The sequence below is a fragment of the Pteropus alecto genome, unplaced genomic scaffold (genome assembly GCF_000325575.1).
Source record: "Pteropus alecto unplaced genomic scaffold, ASM32557v1 scaffold17, whole genome shotgun sequence".
In the NCBI taxonomy this organism is placed as follows: Eukaryota; Metazoa; Chordata; class Mammalia; order Chiroptera; family Pteropodidae; genus Pteropus; species Pteropus alecto.
Window position 1 is genome coordinate 9,653,702 of NW_006440645.1, and position 17,314 is coordinate 9,671,015.

Genomic DNA, 17,314 nt, shown 5'->3' on the forward strand with positions numbered 1-17,314 from the left:
GTTTGCTTTATGTTATACCATGTAAATTTACCAAAGTTTACAAACATCGGGCCTATGATCAATCCTTCGTAGTGATGCCAGGATGAATGGGAAAACAGGGCGATATTTGCAGATGTTTTGTTATCCAGACCAGTTGGCTGGGCTCTTTGGTTAAGCTGTTCTTTTCTCATTGCTGCATGTTTCTTCCTAATTATCTATTTGTTGAAAGACAGACCATCCCTGGGTTAAGTGCACAGGGATAGAGTTGTGACCCTCCCAGATTCTCAAGGTCACCCTTTCAAGCAGCTATTTCGATTTCAAAAAAAATAAATAATAATTTCTTTTCTGGATTCACAGTTTATAAAAGAAATATTCTCACTAATAGTGGCGATTCTAACCTTGTCAAGAGACAGGTAAATGGATTGTGTAAACTCAGTTCGTAAACCTGACCCGTGTCAGGATGCAGGATGAACTGCCTTGTCATTGAACACAAGAGCAATCACTACCTCCAAATTCAGATTTTCTTTCTTTCACTCTTCTCATTTCACAGTATTTTAGAATCAATATTTAACTGAAAAATATTTTAATAACAAAATAATTACAAGGTATGTAGGACCATCATATTTACAAGAGACTTTAGGTTTTCTAAACCATTCACTTCTTCCATTTTAATACAGTAGAATGACAAGCTCATGATAAAAATAAATATATTTTGACAAGAAAAGAAATATAACCCGAGGGTGTCCATGGTAGAAGAAATATTGTAAAAGACTTCCATCAAGGACTGTTAAATGCGAAATGGCATTTTCAACTACAGAGCTCAATAAAGGCTTTGTAAACCCTGTAGTCTAAAAACAAACCTATTATCAACTACTTTCATTTTTTCATGTGCTTAAAGTTGAACTTTTATTACTAAAACAGAGACTCAATAATCTTTTTAAAAATCCTTAATGGTAGGGACATTTTTATATTAATGACTATATTATTGTTGTACATTTTCTTAATAGAAATTATATTAACTTGGGGCACATTTAATTTTATGGTAATATAATCATGATTCCTGTGAGTGAAAATTATGTTAATATTTCTCATTTTGTGTTTAATTTTGATACTCGGCTTTTGGATAAATTCTTATACCTGCTTGTAATTATTTACATGTTAACTAATTTGAAAAATATTTTGAGCATTTATTATATATAGGTCACTCTATAACCACCAATTATTTTTGATTAACAAATAACTATATCTTACGATGTCTACATTGTAACGTTTGTACTTGTAATGAAAATATGTTGCTCTTTGGGGAAAACTGTGATAAGTACAATTTAATAGTTTTCTATAATTGTCTGGAAATTCAGCTTAATACAATGGTAGCATTCTTCTCAACAACTGACTTCTTACCCAAATATATTGACTTTCAAACTACAATTTAAAAGCAACAGATGATATAAAATTTAAAGCTTCATGTATTTATAAATTTAAAACACCTTTATCTTCCTTTTTTTTTTTTTCATGCTTTAGAGTTGGTTTTCCCTAAGGTATCGTTCTCCTATATCTTCCTTGCTACTTTGCACTTTTCCCCTTGACAATGTTATTTAACTTCAAGACTTTAATCTACCTGTGTGCTCATGAACACTGGAGTCTAACTGCATCTCTAACTTCTTATCCCCAAAGTGATGGTTTCACAGAAGTATAATCACTTTCCACTTGGAAGTCACAAACTCATATCCAAAAGTGAACTCAGCCTTTCTGAAACATCTTTCTACTCATCTGTTAGTTGTTAAGACATTCATATCATCCCAATCATCCAAGACCGAAGTTTTAAAATAATCAATTCCTTTTGCTCCCCATGCCTGTCTGAACTCTATTTCCCAAGTATTAGTCAGCCTTTTCCTTTTTGATTCTAACCGTTTCTAATAAAATATAGCAATTATGTCCAGGCTATTGTAATGCCACTTTATTGTTTCTGAGGCCTCAAACTCCTTCAGTGAATCTAACACTAAGATGCAAAAGAACCTTCATACAACACAGATTGAATCATTTTTTTTTTCTTTCCAATATATGTCTTATAACTTTTATTTAAAATAAATAATGTGAAAACTCTCAATCTAGGAGTTGCATACTCTCAATCAAATATCTTTTCAGATGCATCTCTCATTTCACCCAACCAAAATAACTTATGCCCCTCACATGTGACTCAGGGTTATACGTGTGTTCTCACAGTAGCCTTGAAAATGTACACCCACTTCCTCAATCCTCTGCTAACTTCAGAACAAGGTTCAAATACTGACTCCCAAATGAGCCTATTCCGAGAACATGAAAATAACACTATTCTCCTCTGAATCCTCTGAAAATATGAAAATAGCACTATTCTCTCCAGAATTCTCTTCTTTGATAACTGCTTATAACACATTACTTTTTCAATTTATAGGTATTCTGTGTATTTCCCTTCAGAATAGTGTACTTGTTTTCATATGCTCCACCCACCATGCCTAGTATAGCGCACATTAAAGTTCACAATAAATCTTTTTTGAGTGAATTATATTTACCTTAAAAACTTAAAAGATTAAATTACTCTGTGTAAGTCCGCAAGACCACCATCCTTACTTAAAAATAAAAATAAAGAAAAAGGCATAATGATTAAGAGATAAATTTTAGTACATTGATAGTTACCAAATTCCATTTTATATATAAGAATAAATCAAGGATAAGGAATCTTTTGTAAAAGAAAACTGTGCATCTACTCTCAAAAGCATTAGAGAAAAGGAAATAATCAATATGTATTCACAATGAAGAAACAGTAAGCCAAACCAAAAATATCTAATTTTTGAAACAAATTTATATTACTGGTTAGGTCATAAAAAAAGTTTAACAAGATTTTTTTTTTTTTTGCACAAGAAATGTTAGATCTTCTTCCATAGTATCACTGTTTAATTTTATGTATGTGCGTATATATATCCATTATATATTATATGTAACATATACATATTATACATTATAAATATATATTGCATTATATATACACATATATACTATAATATATATAACATATTTTATATATACATATAAATACAACTTAGAAGCTCTGAATGTGATTAAAGCATACTGCCTCCTGTGTACCATGAAGCATTGTCAGTGTTCAGAAGATAATTTGGAAATCACCTGTGGAAATCCTATTATTTTGAAGTTTTTAAGTAAAAAGAAAATGCAAAAACAGCTTTTAGTCATCCATCAAAGTACTTCCAAATAGTCAGTTTTCATGAAAAGGTTACGAGTCCGATGTGTGAAAGTCAAACAAAATACAATTGTGGATCATGCCATATAGTAATTAGATTTGGCTAATTATCAATTCCTCTAATCAGCAGTGGCATGCAATCACCAAAAAGTTGTTTTTTTAGATGCACTAATTATAACAAAGATAAATAGTAGTGAGTAAATGTTCAAGCACCGTTTTATCAGTGATGTGTGGCTCACAGAAACGAAAGAACTGTATCACATGGCTCAGCTAATAATGTTCACAACCATATTCATTGGCCTTGTTTTTGATTATAAAATGCGAGGGGGCCCTTTAATGTTGTCCAGAGATCATATTGTGTTTCTCTGGTCAAGTTACTCACTCTCATCTTTATTCTCTGTAATTGTTACACGATTTCTAACGCGATTTCTCAGTTCACTCTCACTTTCAACTGAGTCTTTTTTTCCCCCATTTAAAAAAGAGAAAATAGAAACAATCAGAGAGAAATTCCACACACTCTCACAACCACAACTATTCATCTTTTAGCATTAAATCCATTTACTCTGCTTTCCTGCCTCTAACAATGCAGAGATTGTCTATAGAACTCCCAAGGCCAACCCCTCTACAGATATTTAATATATTTAGTATATCTCCTCTTCTATTGCCTACTCAAGGATATTTCTCAGGTCAACTTCTTTTCACTTTTCTGCAAAAAGTAAATTGTCAAAGATCAGTTTTTATACTTTTAAATGTCTACATCAAGTATTTAAAAGGAGCATATTGAGATTAGAAAATATTAAGAAGATTTCTTTGAAGAAAGGTGCTTCTGTGCTATGACTCCATGTAGGAAATTGAACGGGTGTTGGGTCAAAGTTCTATTAGAATCTGAATAGCAGACTGAAAGACGAAAAGTAGGCCAAGAAATAAGCACTTACCACATTCTCCTTCACATACTGCAGATGTTCCTCTGCACCAGGTGGTAGCAGGGGAGAAGGAAGGGCTGGGTACCTATAACCTTGAAAGAAATGGAAGTTTAGGATATTATAAAAACTAGATATTCTAAGTACAGATCAGCAATCTTGTTTCGGAACATAAAGTCACCATAAGATTATGCATTATTAATTAACAGAGAATCATGTGGTAGCTGGAGTTTTAATTCATGCAGAAGAACAGTGGAGATAAAATAGGTTACTTTATTATCTATGAGTCCTCAATATTTAACCACAAGATTATAAAATTTTTAGAAAGCTGTCTGGCTTCTTACAATAGCCAAATGTTTACTGCATTAATTAGACAGAAGATAAGACAAAAGTTAATACATTTTCCTAATAAGATTTTTGTTTTATTTTTAGATTAAAATATTTTAGTTACAAAACTAAAATTTATTTCTCTATTCAATATTGCTTACTGATTATAAATGCATTTCTTAAAATATCAAATTATACTATACATATTGTTATTTTTATCCTCTAAAAGAATTTAAGTTTAGATTTTTTAAAGTTTATACTTAAATATAATAATAATGGCTTTCTTTCAAAAAGCAACAGGATTCTAAATTCTCATTGTTTGAATTTTAGTTGCTTTATGGCATTTTAATCATACAGGCTTGGCATAAGACTTATTATGTTTGGAATGGACAGAAGTCAAAATATTAAATATTTGTCTAATTTGTAAGTGGCTACTAATGCTAAGGAAAAATAACAAACCAAAGAGAATGTCTGTATTTTCAATAAAATCACGAATATAAGCATTGCATTTCTTATATAGCAGTCATCTTAATCTAGTTTCTAATGTCATATGAGGTTAAATTATTGAGGTTAATACTCAACTTTAAGAAAATAATACTTATTATTATAAGCCATATAGTGGTGAAGAGTTCCATTTTATTTGAATTGCACACATTTCTTTTATCATCATTTGACCATCTCACATTGTGTATGCTTAGTATGTTTTTATTCCACTAACTCTCCATTTTCATCATCTTCAAATGCTGATTCCTTATATAAAGCACTGATGTCGTCCAGACAAGGCTTGGCTTAGAGTAACAGTCCATTGAGGTCAAATCATTTTGTTCTTAAATGAGAGTTATGTTGCCACATTTAAAAAAAAAATGTTGCGTCTTTTTGCTATAACTAGATTATGTTTAGATAATTCTCTCCAATTTGATGTGACAGTTTTCTAAATTGTTTTTCCACTCAAGCCTTAAACTGTGCCAAGAAATTATGAAGTGCCAAGAAAAGCTGACAACACATAGAGCCAAATACCACCACCAGTTTCGATAAAACAGTGTTTGTGAAAACATTATCAAATATCTTTGTACTACCGTTTTGTGATATCAATCCATAATTTCCCTTAAACAGTACATATACTCAATTTACATTAAACTCTTTCCTCCAAGGTGTCCTTGCGGAAATGTGTTCCAAATGGCATTTAATCACAGGTGCCAAGAATGAATCCATACTGGGCTCTGTGTGCAGATAGTAAATCATCTGCTAATGAGCTATCATATTTTTAAGTACCTACATATTTTGGCAAATAGTAACTTAACTAGAAAAACTGATGAAAGAAAACCTAGTTTAATATATGAGTAAAGGTCAAACCTCCATACCATAACAAAAATTAAGAGAGGATTTAGAATGTTCACTTTAGAATCTACTTTATTATGTATTATTTTTGTTTCTAGCCAAAGAAGGAGGTTTTTTTCTTTTTTTTTGATATGTATGATTTTAAATGTATGGCTATAATCATATGATCTTATTTATTCAAAAATGCATGCTGGAATGCACCAAATTGTTCAGGACGAAAAAGTAAAAAAGCAGTCCAATACAAATGTGGTACTTATTGTGTGTGAGTGGGGTGGGTGGTGAGTGTGTGTACCAACATATATATATATAAATCTATCATCTATTCCTATTTACAGACATAAATTTATGTATGTATATATATATAAATATATATACATATATATATAAATTTATATATATATGTATATATATTTATATATATATACATACATAAATTTATGTCTGTAAATAGGAATAGATGATAGATTTATACATCTTTATTTATATATGATGTTTGGCTAAATCTGTATATAATATAGGGAGACATTTACATATATGTGTATAAATGTGTGGTATTTGGAGATTTTGAAAATTTCAGACAAATAATTGTTAAGCTGATATGTCCCCAATCTACATTTCATTTACAGAAAAAAACAAACTATTTCAAATTTTATTTCAAAATTTTTTGCACAGGGAGGAAGTTACTTCTATTACCCCAATCACAAGAGAGTGAATGTCTTTTAAGCTGCCAAGTTTGAAGAATGAACTGCAAAAATCTTAGCTATTTCAATTAATATCTTGCTGACTTTTCTTTCTTTCTTAATACTATTATAATTAACTACAGACTAAAACAGTTAATTAGGTTAAAAGATTTATCATCTTATTCTTTGACTCTATTCATCTTTAGTCATTACACTTAAGCTGAAAGGTAACAGCTTTTAGAAAGGGTCTCAATTGTACAAAATAATGTAGCTTAAAAAAATATAGAATAAATATTCAAGAAGCTTGTAAGCATTGAAATTATGGTTTGTCAGTATATGAAATTAAGTTTTTATGGTTTCTTTCTCTTCTTATGACTGAGTGAATTTAAATATAACTTTAAAGGCAAAGCAATACAATTAGGCAATCATAAAAAGTATTTGCAAATGATGTGTTAGATTAAGTAGCTCATCAGGCTACTGGTGGATGGGATAGTTTTCCTTTTCTGAGAAACGTGTAAAATAGTAATCTAAATATTTTATGTTTAGAGGGAGTTCAAATTCAAATTCACTGTGGTTTTTGATAGAACTTACAGCTCTGTGTCTATTTAATGAATTGTAATTTTTGTCTCTAAGAATGCAAATTTTAATTGCGAAAGAGAAAAATGCAAACTTCTTTTAAAATAGTTTAGCAATTGTCACAAATTTCTTGAAATTATAAAACTTTAATTTGTAAGGCATTACAAAACTATGTGAGGAGAATATATTATTCAATAATTGGTAACTTGCTTACTCACACAGAAAAAATAACAGAGATTGAAAATATAGCTATTAAAAATATTACCTAGCAATTTAAATATTTAGTAGTTCCATATATAATCATTATGCATTTTAAATGCAAATATAACTCAAACTGCCATATTTACTCTATTGTAATAAATAATTTAAAAATAAGCAGGACTTTTAAAAATAAGATCATATCACATTTAAATTAGTGTGTTCTGTTTCACTTTGCTTGGTTATTTGGTTGGTTATCCCTGAGATGTATGATAATGTTATTGAATGCCTTTATATATGTGAGCAGCATATTTAATGTTAATGAAATAATCTCAATCAGTTAGGAAGTATACTTGCCAGTAAACATATCAATTAATTAGGAAGTATACCCAAAATTACTATTTTATTTTAGTATTACTAAAACTTTCTAATTTGTAACAATAAAGAAGATATAATTTTCTCCTTGTGAAGTTAAGGGTGAAAAATGAAGCTTTATATATTTACTTTTTAAAAGTGGTTTAAAATATGACTAGAAAAGTAATCAAGACATTTCATAGTAATACATCTTGGAAGAAAAACACAGCAGAGAATTAAAATAATTTGATATGAGATGCAGTGGCTCAGGTAGCAAGATCAATAATGTAAAACCATAAACTTTTCCAACAAGCTAAAATAAAGCACTATGGTAGAAATACTACAGCACTCTATTCAAGGACCTTCGTATATACTTTTAAGCAATTTAATCTTCTCAGTATTTTTTTTGGCAATCTACCCAAGGCCATGTAACAAAATGTAGAGAATATAGCAAAGAACAACAAACTTCCTCTGACCTCCAGATGTTTAGTTAGATGGAATAATCAAAAAAGGGTGAGATGCAACAAGAATCGTCCATTATTTATTACTATTTTTAAACCAATCTGTCCTTGGATAGTCTACAACTACTGAGAAAAATTAGATCAAAATAGGCAGAAGTAACTGTTAGTGAAGATTTTAAAATGTAATAATTGGTATTTAATTTTGAGGTTTTGAAATATTCAATATTTGAAATTTAGGGAAATGTCAAAACCATTTTAAAAGTTCTTGAAATAAATACATATTTATGGTAAAAAATATAAAAGAAGAAAAATATTCAGAATCCTACTCTTGTCTTACTGATTATTAAATGTTATGTAATTACTCTCAAAATATTTTTTACATATGTCATGTACATATCTAAATCTTTCTATGTATTCATTACAAAAATGAAACCATAATGTACAAATTATTTAGTAACAATGTTCAAGAGATTTATAATAATGTATTTAAAAGTATTACATGGTGCCACTATAAACATACCTCTTAAATATCATACACATATGAATTTAAATTGTTTTTGGTAATGAAGGTAGATTAAATTATTTTCCAAAGTTTCTCCTATTCTCTAGCTCTTAGATTTAATTTTAGAACTCACTCAATGACATTTTGTGATAGTTTTATGAGGAGACCTTACTAGCCGATAATTGGAAATACTATTTAAAACTTTAGTAGATACTATGCTAAATTATAAAATGAAATACCAGCTGAGAATAAATAGATCCCGAGGAAATAAAATTAGATATTTATGTATGAAAATTATGCTTTTTACAGGTTATAAAATAAAGAGAAATTAATATAAAATACACGATTATTTGGTTACACTTGATATATGATTGCTTACATTTTTACAGATCGTTCTCAAACTAGATGTATATTATAACTATGTTTGAAGCTTTAAAAACTCCTTATGTCTATGCGTCAACTTAGAGATTCTGATTTAATTGGTCTGCAGTATAGCCTGGGTATCTGAATTTTAAAAATATTTTCTGATATTTTTAATGTAAAGAAAGATTTAAGAACCACTGACTGACGTCTCCAGGAGCATGAAGAAACTGAATTTTGCAGCTTAACATCACTGGATTTTAAAACCTAAACTTGAGTTCTCATCAAGATGCACAAAGTCAATGGGAAAACTAAAGATAATTTCAGGTCAGATACTTTCTATTGCACCTGGCAATAGAAATTTATCCATGTCAACATACACAACTAGATCTATATTAAATCTCTTTGATCAGGGACTATTGCAGATTTTGCATATTAAATTCAGAATCTTGTATCATCATCAGCTAGATTTTAGAAAATCTACTATATACACACATAAACATAATATATATACATGCTCCCTCACACACACACAGGTGTGTGGAAAAAACATTAATAACAAATACACTTTCATATTAGGCAATTATATATCTGGAAACTATAACAGCAAGGTAGTTTTTATTCAAATAATACTTTAATATAAACCTGACGTTCTCTGTCTAGGATTTATTTTCAGTTCAAAAAGGAATGATGTTCTTATAAATGCTGAATGAAATAACCATATTCAAGAGGATTGCATTTTAAAACTATTGCAAAGATATTATTAATAATTTGTTCTGTTGTTTGTTGGCATATGTTTGGCAAAGAACAGTAGTAAGAGACTTTGAAGTGGGAGTGTGCATTTGCAGAGAGCCTGTTTCACAGGTGTTGAAGCTGTATGGGCCTCAGATGTCCTTAAAGATCTGAGACAACAGAATTTCTATCCAAACCATTAAAGTTTGAAGAGCAGCAGAACAGATGTTCATTCTTTCATTTAATATTCAGACAGCTGCATAATGGCACTGTGTTGTTTTTTCACTTTTTTTTCTTTTTTTTTTTTTAATAACATTTAAAAACTAAACTTGGTTTAAGGTCACTTCTGATGACAGTTTGAACTGGTCTGACAGCTGTTTAAATGTTTGTGACATCTGCTTGGAAAAATGGAATTCCTGTCTTTCTTCTGCCTGAATTGATGCTACATATTTTTAAAAATAATTTCTGTTTTTTAACATAGTGAAAATGAAATAATTTATTGAAAGGTGGTATATTGGAGGTATGAATGCCTGTGTATGTTCCTCATTTCCATAATTTGCCACCCCTTAAGAGACACATAAGTCTTCCAGATCTAGTGTAATATAAATTTCTCATATGTAATTAAAATTAAAAGTTTATTTCATTTGTACTTTATGAGCTATAAAACATTATTGCTTATAAAAAATTTTCCAAATGTTCATTGTCACTTTCCCAAGAGGTATAGCAGATGGTGAGCCCAGGTATATTAAATGTAATCTGAGCAATAACATTAAATATACATGCAATTATTAGAGATTAATCTGAATATTTGCATGACAGACCTATGGGATGCTCAGATCCTGTCTGGCTGGACTCTGCTTTTCCTCATGGCTTACAGTTTTTATTTAGGGAAATACCTCTGAGAGACCTCTGGGGATGTTTTCAAGTCCTCTGCATGCTTGAGCTGGGAAATTGCCCGCGGGACATATTTTATACCATACAACAGACAAGAAAGAAAAAATCTGTGTGTTCGAGATTTTAACCTGATCTCGGAGTATCAGCACTGTGTTTGGCCTCAGAGTGAGCAAAAATGAATTGTGGAGAAGCTAAATATGACAAAATGTGGTGTAGCAAAGATATGCTTCTAGAATGTTTCTCTGGAGAATGTGGCCATAGTTTCTGAAGGGGCTGGGCATGGTTGTAGCTACAGTGCTTGAAAGGTAGATTGTGATAAACATCCTAGTATTAATGGCAGTGAGAGTCAAAGTAAATCACCTGGCTCCTGGAGGCTGAGAACTACATGGATAAATCTTACGTAAATCTGGGCACCCTTAGAAACTACCATTGGGGAGCCACATAGCTAGAAAAGAATGATCTTATGTCTCATTAAATAATTCCTGGGATCTGCTATCATGCACAGCAACATACATTACACTAATTAGTAGGCAAACATAATGTAAGAAAACTAACATCATTTTATTATAGTGATAGCCAACACAATTTATGTCTCATTGTCCTCATTTGGTGTATGGAGCATCTAAATCCTCAAAATCTTAATAAACTTATCTAAGATTTTGTGGCTAGCAAGAAGCAAATAGGGAATTAAGTTTTGTATTTGGTTAATCCCCAAGATTATTTTATTTCCACTGTATCATCTTACTTTCCTCAAAACCAGTAAAGCACCCTTCCCCCGCTTGTCACAGGGGATATGATCTCAGTGGATGCCTGAAACTGCAGATAGAACCAAACCCTGCATCCACTATGTTTTTCCCTATACATGCATGCATATGAGAAAATTTAATTTATAAATTAGGCACAGTAAGAGATTAACAACAACAATAATAAAAAGAACAATTATAACAATATACTATAATAAAGGTTTGTGAATATGCACTCTCTCTCTCAAAATATCTTATTGTATAGTACTCACCTTTCTCCCTGTGATGACGTGAGGTGACAAAATGCCTACATGATGAGGTGATGGAGGTGAACGACGTAGCCTCGTGAGGCAGCTTTGACCTGTTGACTTTCTGACGATTTGTAATCTGCACTTCACTGTTTCTTTTTGGTGTTTTCGAATTGCAGGCTTCGCTGCTCTTGCACTTTGGGGCCATTAAATAAGGGTGACTCGAAGACTGTGGGAACAGAAACCTCAGAAAGTGAAACCACCAATAAGGTAGGACCACGGTGCCTCACCGTTCAGCACTCCTTGCACTAATTATATTTTGTTATATTTTAAAATCGTACTCCTTGACTGGAATTTGTTTGCCAAGTAAATAAAGAGCATTGAACTTTATAAATGCTTAGAAGGATTAAAAAACAAAACAAAACATAGCAATGACTTAGTCTATATTACCGATTTTATGGGTGAACAAACAAGAGAAAGTCACGTATACAATTAATGGTAATTGGAGGGAAAAATATTAGTTTTTAGGGCTGGTGCCTTTTTCTTCTTCAAAATGACCAACTGCTGGGATGTTAGGGAGTGTAGCAAAACTGAAGATAAGTCACTGAGACAGAGAATTTTGCAAGGCTGTGTTGAAGCTCTGAGCATTGAGCAGGTTTGTATTATTCTGGCAGACTTCCCTTCACAGGTCAGCTCACAGTGATGACTCTTAAATTCTCTCCTATTTTAAATAGAATTTCTTTTAAAAAGGTTTTCTTTTGTTGGTTTTATTTTTAAGAAAGTATAAAAATAATCATCATTTTTTTTAATTTTAACCTTTTTTTTTTGCAAAGAACACACTTTCAAAATTTTTTGAAGATTTAATAATCATGTAGTTACCACCTAAATCATTTATTTAGTGCCTAAAACATGCCAGGCCCCGTACTTAGAGTCAGGGGTAATAGAGAAAAAAAGGGAGAAAATAAGCAAAGTTCTTATTCGTAAGGTACAGTCAAGAATGTTGTATGGGGGGAAAATTAAACAAAATGAAATGATCTCAAGTCAAAGCACAACTTATATGTCTAAAACTGTGATCATCTTTACATTATTTCATTAAAAAGCAGCATTCATTTTCCATAAAAGGACAGATAATCTAGCCCGGCACTAGCCTAATGTATTAAATATTGAGTCCAAACATATTTTTTCCTGCTACAATTTTATTTTACTTTTATATATCTGTTATGAACCTCCAAGGATGGAATAGTCTCTATAGCACCTATCTGCAAATTAGAAAGAAGAACCGTGGCCACTGGGCCATCCAGAGGACATGTTCAGGAACCCTGGATACAGAGGCCCTGGCACCTTGAAAACCTGCACCCACGTGCTAACTGACTCCCAGATGTGTCTGTCATTTAGGCCACCAGCAGCAGGAACAATCCAGACTTTCCCACCCTAACACAATAGTTAATTGATGTGATATTAGCCAAGGAGAAGAGTCAGGAACTCTGAAGTGACAGATGGGAAAAATAGTAAATAAATAGCCTCGGGAAATAGTACACCTGAAGTTTCATCAAGTAGACTTATGTGTCTATTTCATTGCAAAAATGCTTCTGTGTACTCTCAAAGAGTTCATGGCCTTGTAAGAAGTCAGTGGCTATGGCAGGAAATCTCTCTTCTGCTGCTCTAAGATCTCTCGAAGAGGCCTGGAATCTCTCACCTGCCACCTGCCTCTGCCCTTCAATCCATCATGACATATCTGTGGCGTGATTTGTGTCTTTAAAGTGGGACCCTTCTGCTTTGTACAGCTGTATACCTGTACTGCACAGTTTTGAATAAAATAAAATAACTTTTATTCTATAAAAGTTATCCCATATGTATAGTTATCCCATATGGTGGTTTTCAGAAGCAGGGGTAGGGTGTGGATGAAATAGGTGAAGAGGGTCAAAAGATACAAACTTCCTATTATAAAATAAATAAGTCATGGGGATGTAATATACAGCATGAGACAGTAGTTAACAATGCCATATTGTATATTTGAAAGTTGCTGTAAGAGTACATGTTAAAAGTTCTCATCTCAAGAAAAAATTATAACTATTATGGTGATGAATGTTAACTGACTTTTTTGCGGTGATCATTCTGTAACATATACAAATATCAAATCATTGCGTTATATACCTGAAGCTAATTTAAAATTATCTAGCAATTTTATCTCAATTAAAAAATGTAGTCCCTCTTCCAAGGAACGTTTTTGGAAGACCTGAAAAAAGTTAGCAAATTATAAAATTATATTAAACAACTATTAAAATACTACCATAGTTAATATGGTAAGTTCGGTGAATTTTAAAAGAACTTGATTTAGTTTTAAAATTCTAATTAAATAAATGCGAATTATAACTTGGAAAAACCTGATAAAAGGGACAAACATAATTAAAAAAATGGTTAAATAATACTCTATAGAAAACTAGAGTTACTGTGTATATACTACTTCAAAATTTAGTAGATACTTAGGTTAGAGAGAAAACTAACAGTAAAATGATTTCTATCACTGCATATTTCATATTTCAATATTGACATATTTTATATTGTTGCTGTTTTTTAAATCAGTAATATCATGAGTTACTTTAAATTTTAGGGGAAAATTGTGTTGAAAATTATGCTACAAATGAATATATCTTATTTTTTAATGAAAATAAATTTAAAGAAAGAAAAGAGAGGGCATAAATTGCTAGCATCAGAAATAATGAGTACATATCACCACTGACCCCACAGGCATTAAAGATCAAGGAAATACTGTAAACAATTGTATGTACATAATTTAAAAACATAAAATAGACCACCTTTTTACTAATAGAAATTACTAAAACTCAATTAGGAAAAAATATGTAACTTGAATAGCCATTTATGTATTTCAAAACATTCGATTTGTAGTTAAAGAACATCTGAAAAGAAAACTCAACTTTTAAATGACAGTATTGCTGAATACTTCCAAATACTTGAGGGAGAAATAACACTGACTCTTCATAATTCTAGCAGAAAAAAAGCATTAGAAAAAATCTTGATGACTGTTGATTAAGCAAAGAAGTCATAGATATGACACCCAAAGCTCAATAAATAAGACTTCATCAAAATCAAAAACTCTTGTCCTGCGAAGGCTGCAATTAACAGGAAAAAAAAGGAAGCAACAGACTGGAGGTAATATTTGCAAATTAAGTATCAGACAAAGGACTTGTGTCCAGAATGTATAAAAACTCTCAAAAGATAGCAATAAAAAAATGCAGCAGTTAATAAAAAACAGCCTATAATAAATAGGTAAAAGATTTGAATAGACACTTCATCAAAGAAGATGAATGAAAAGCAAATAAGCAAATGAAAAAAAAAAAACGCTCATCGTCATTAGTCATTTAGTCATTAGGGAAGTGAAAATGGATAAATACACGATGAGATACCATTAGACACCTATAACAATAGCTAAAATTAAAAAAAAATTTAGGATGCAAAGCAAAAGAAATATACATTAATGATGAGAATGCAAAATGATACAGTTTCTCTGAAATATGGTAGGGAAGTTTCTTTTAAACGTAAAAATACTTACTGAATCACCCAGGATTTGCATTTCTTCTAGGTATCCTAAAGAAAACTTATGTTCATACAAAAACTTAAACATAAATGTTTTAGAGCAGAATTATTAATAACTGCCAAAATTTGGAAACAATCTACATGTCCATTAATAAGTGAATGGATTAACAAACTGTGTTACATCACTTAATAGAGTATAATCAAAGTATAACCATGACATGAAAAATTCTCAAGGGCATTACAACAAGTGAAAGAATCAAGGCTCAAAAGGTTACATACTCTATAATTCCATTTATTTGACATTCTAGAAAAGGCAAAAATTAGAAAGTGCATGAATTCATTATTTATGGTGTTTAAATTGTTCTGTTTATTGCTTGTGGTTGCAGTTATTAAAACACATGCATGTATAAAAGTAAATAACTATACATCAAAAAATGATTTTATAATATGTAAATTAAAATAAGAATGAGTAATATTTTATAACACTGAGATGAAGCTATAATAATTTTAATGGAGATTATTTCTAATAATTATACTTCTTTTTATTAAATATCTTGTATCTTTTGTAAATTTTTTAATATAGGGAATACACTGATTATTCTACTATAAAAGGACGATGCCAATCTATATAACCTCTTGATCTTTCAAAAATGTAGTTACAAACTAAAGAATCTGTTTCTTGCCATATTGTCTTCTGAAATTCTTTCTGTCAAGTTAAATGATTCTTCAGTATATGAAATTATTTGCCACAGATATCGTAGAAAATATTTTTAAAACTCATACCAATGGGAAAGGCAGCAGATGATAGAAATCTTCATCATCTAATGGTGGCCAAATCAATCCAAAGTTGAGGTCAGTACACTCAATAATAAGAGCTGATTCAGAAAGACAGTTACTTACCAACATCGGTAGAATTCAGACAGCTGTGTTATGATTCTAGAGATGGCTGAGCCATTTATAGCAGTTATATTCACACCTTTAAATGAGAAACGTGAACTCTACAACCTGAGATTTAGAGCATTACGTGGGGGGAATTTGCTGTGCTTCAACTCTTGATTTAAAAATAAAAGGGAAAACAGAAACAAATATAGTATATATTTTAAATACATATTTCTAATTTACCTAAAACTATTAGAGGTAAATGCAATACAAATTAGTATTCAAACTAGTATGTCTGTTCTGTATGTATTCACAGAAAGCTGCTTTAAATTTACTACTACATTGAAAATATTTAACACATAATTGAACAATTATTTCTTTTATATTTCATACATTCAAGTTCAGTGAATTTAAATAATGTTAAAATTTTTTAAATAATGTAAATTGTTTAATTAAAAAATACTACAACTTGATTTTTCTTTCCCAGCTTGAGAGTATGATGCTTTACTTTTAGGGCACTAGTATTATTTCACCAGATTCTCCATTTGAATAATATCCTTGTTTCACCAAATTGTAAAGAAATACTTTTCAAGAATTATTCCTTCCTGCCCCAATCAAATTTCCATTACATATGTAGTAATTGGATTTGAAATTATTTTTTTTTTATTGCGTTAAACTCAAAATGCAAAGGAAGACTGTTTAAGGTTTTGGTGAACCTAAATAATTACTCAAAATTATTTAATTACATGTTTTCATTAAAAAAAAAAATTTGTTAACCTTAAAGAAAGCTCCATGTATGGATATTTGTTGGAGATAATGGCCTCTCAGCATCACTTCCAGTTCATTTATAAAATAACTGTGTACTCACTCGTCACTGAATGTTAAATAATTTCCAAATTATTTTTTATTTGGAGATTCACCAAAATAGAGTAGTATATCTTATTCCAAGTTCCACGTTTCCATGTTAAATTTCAAATTTAAATATCATTTTTTTGGAAAGCACAAAACATTGTTTTCCATAGAATTCTAATGGTTTCTACATAGAAAGCTTTTTTTAAATTGCATTTGGAAGTTTATTTTGTATTATCCTAAAAAAAAAAAAAAAAAAAAAAAGTCACATTGTAGGGATCCTGAAGTGAGCTAGACTTAGAAGAGATTATTTTATTATTTCTTCCCTTTTTTTTTTTGAGAGAAGATGAGTGTAAGTAGCACCACAGTGATACTGCAAAGAAAAAAGTAAGACAGATTTATGTGATATTAAGGAGGTAGAATAAATAGTACTTTTGATTTAATAGAGGTCCATGATGAATAAAAAGGGCGAGTTAAGATGACC

At 30.6% G+C, this 17,314-nt stretch overlaps 1 pseudogene; it reads right to left on the minus strand.

Moving 5' to 3' along the window:
• The window catches only part of LOC102885685, a 39,272-nt pseudogene extending 27,517 nt beyond the window's left edge, over positions 1-11,755 (minus strand).
• Positions 11,756-17,314: the final 5,559 nt, after the last annotated feature.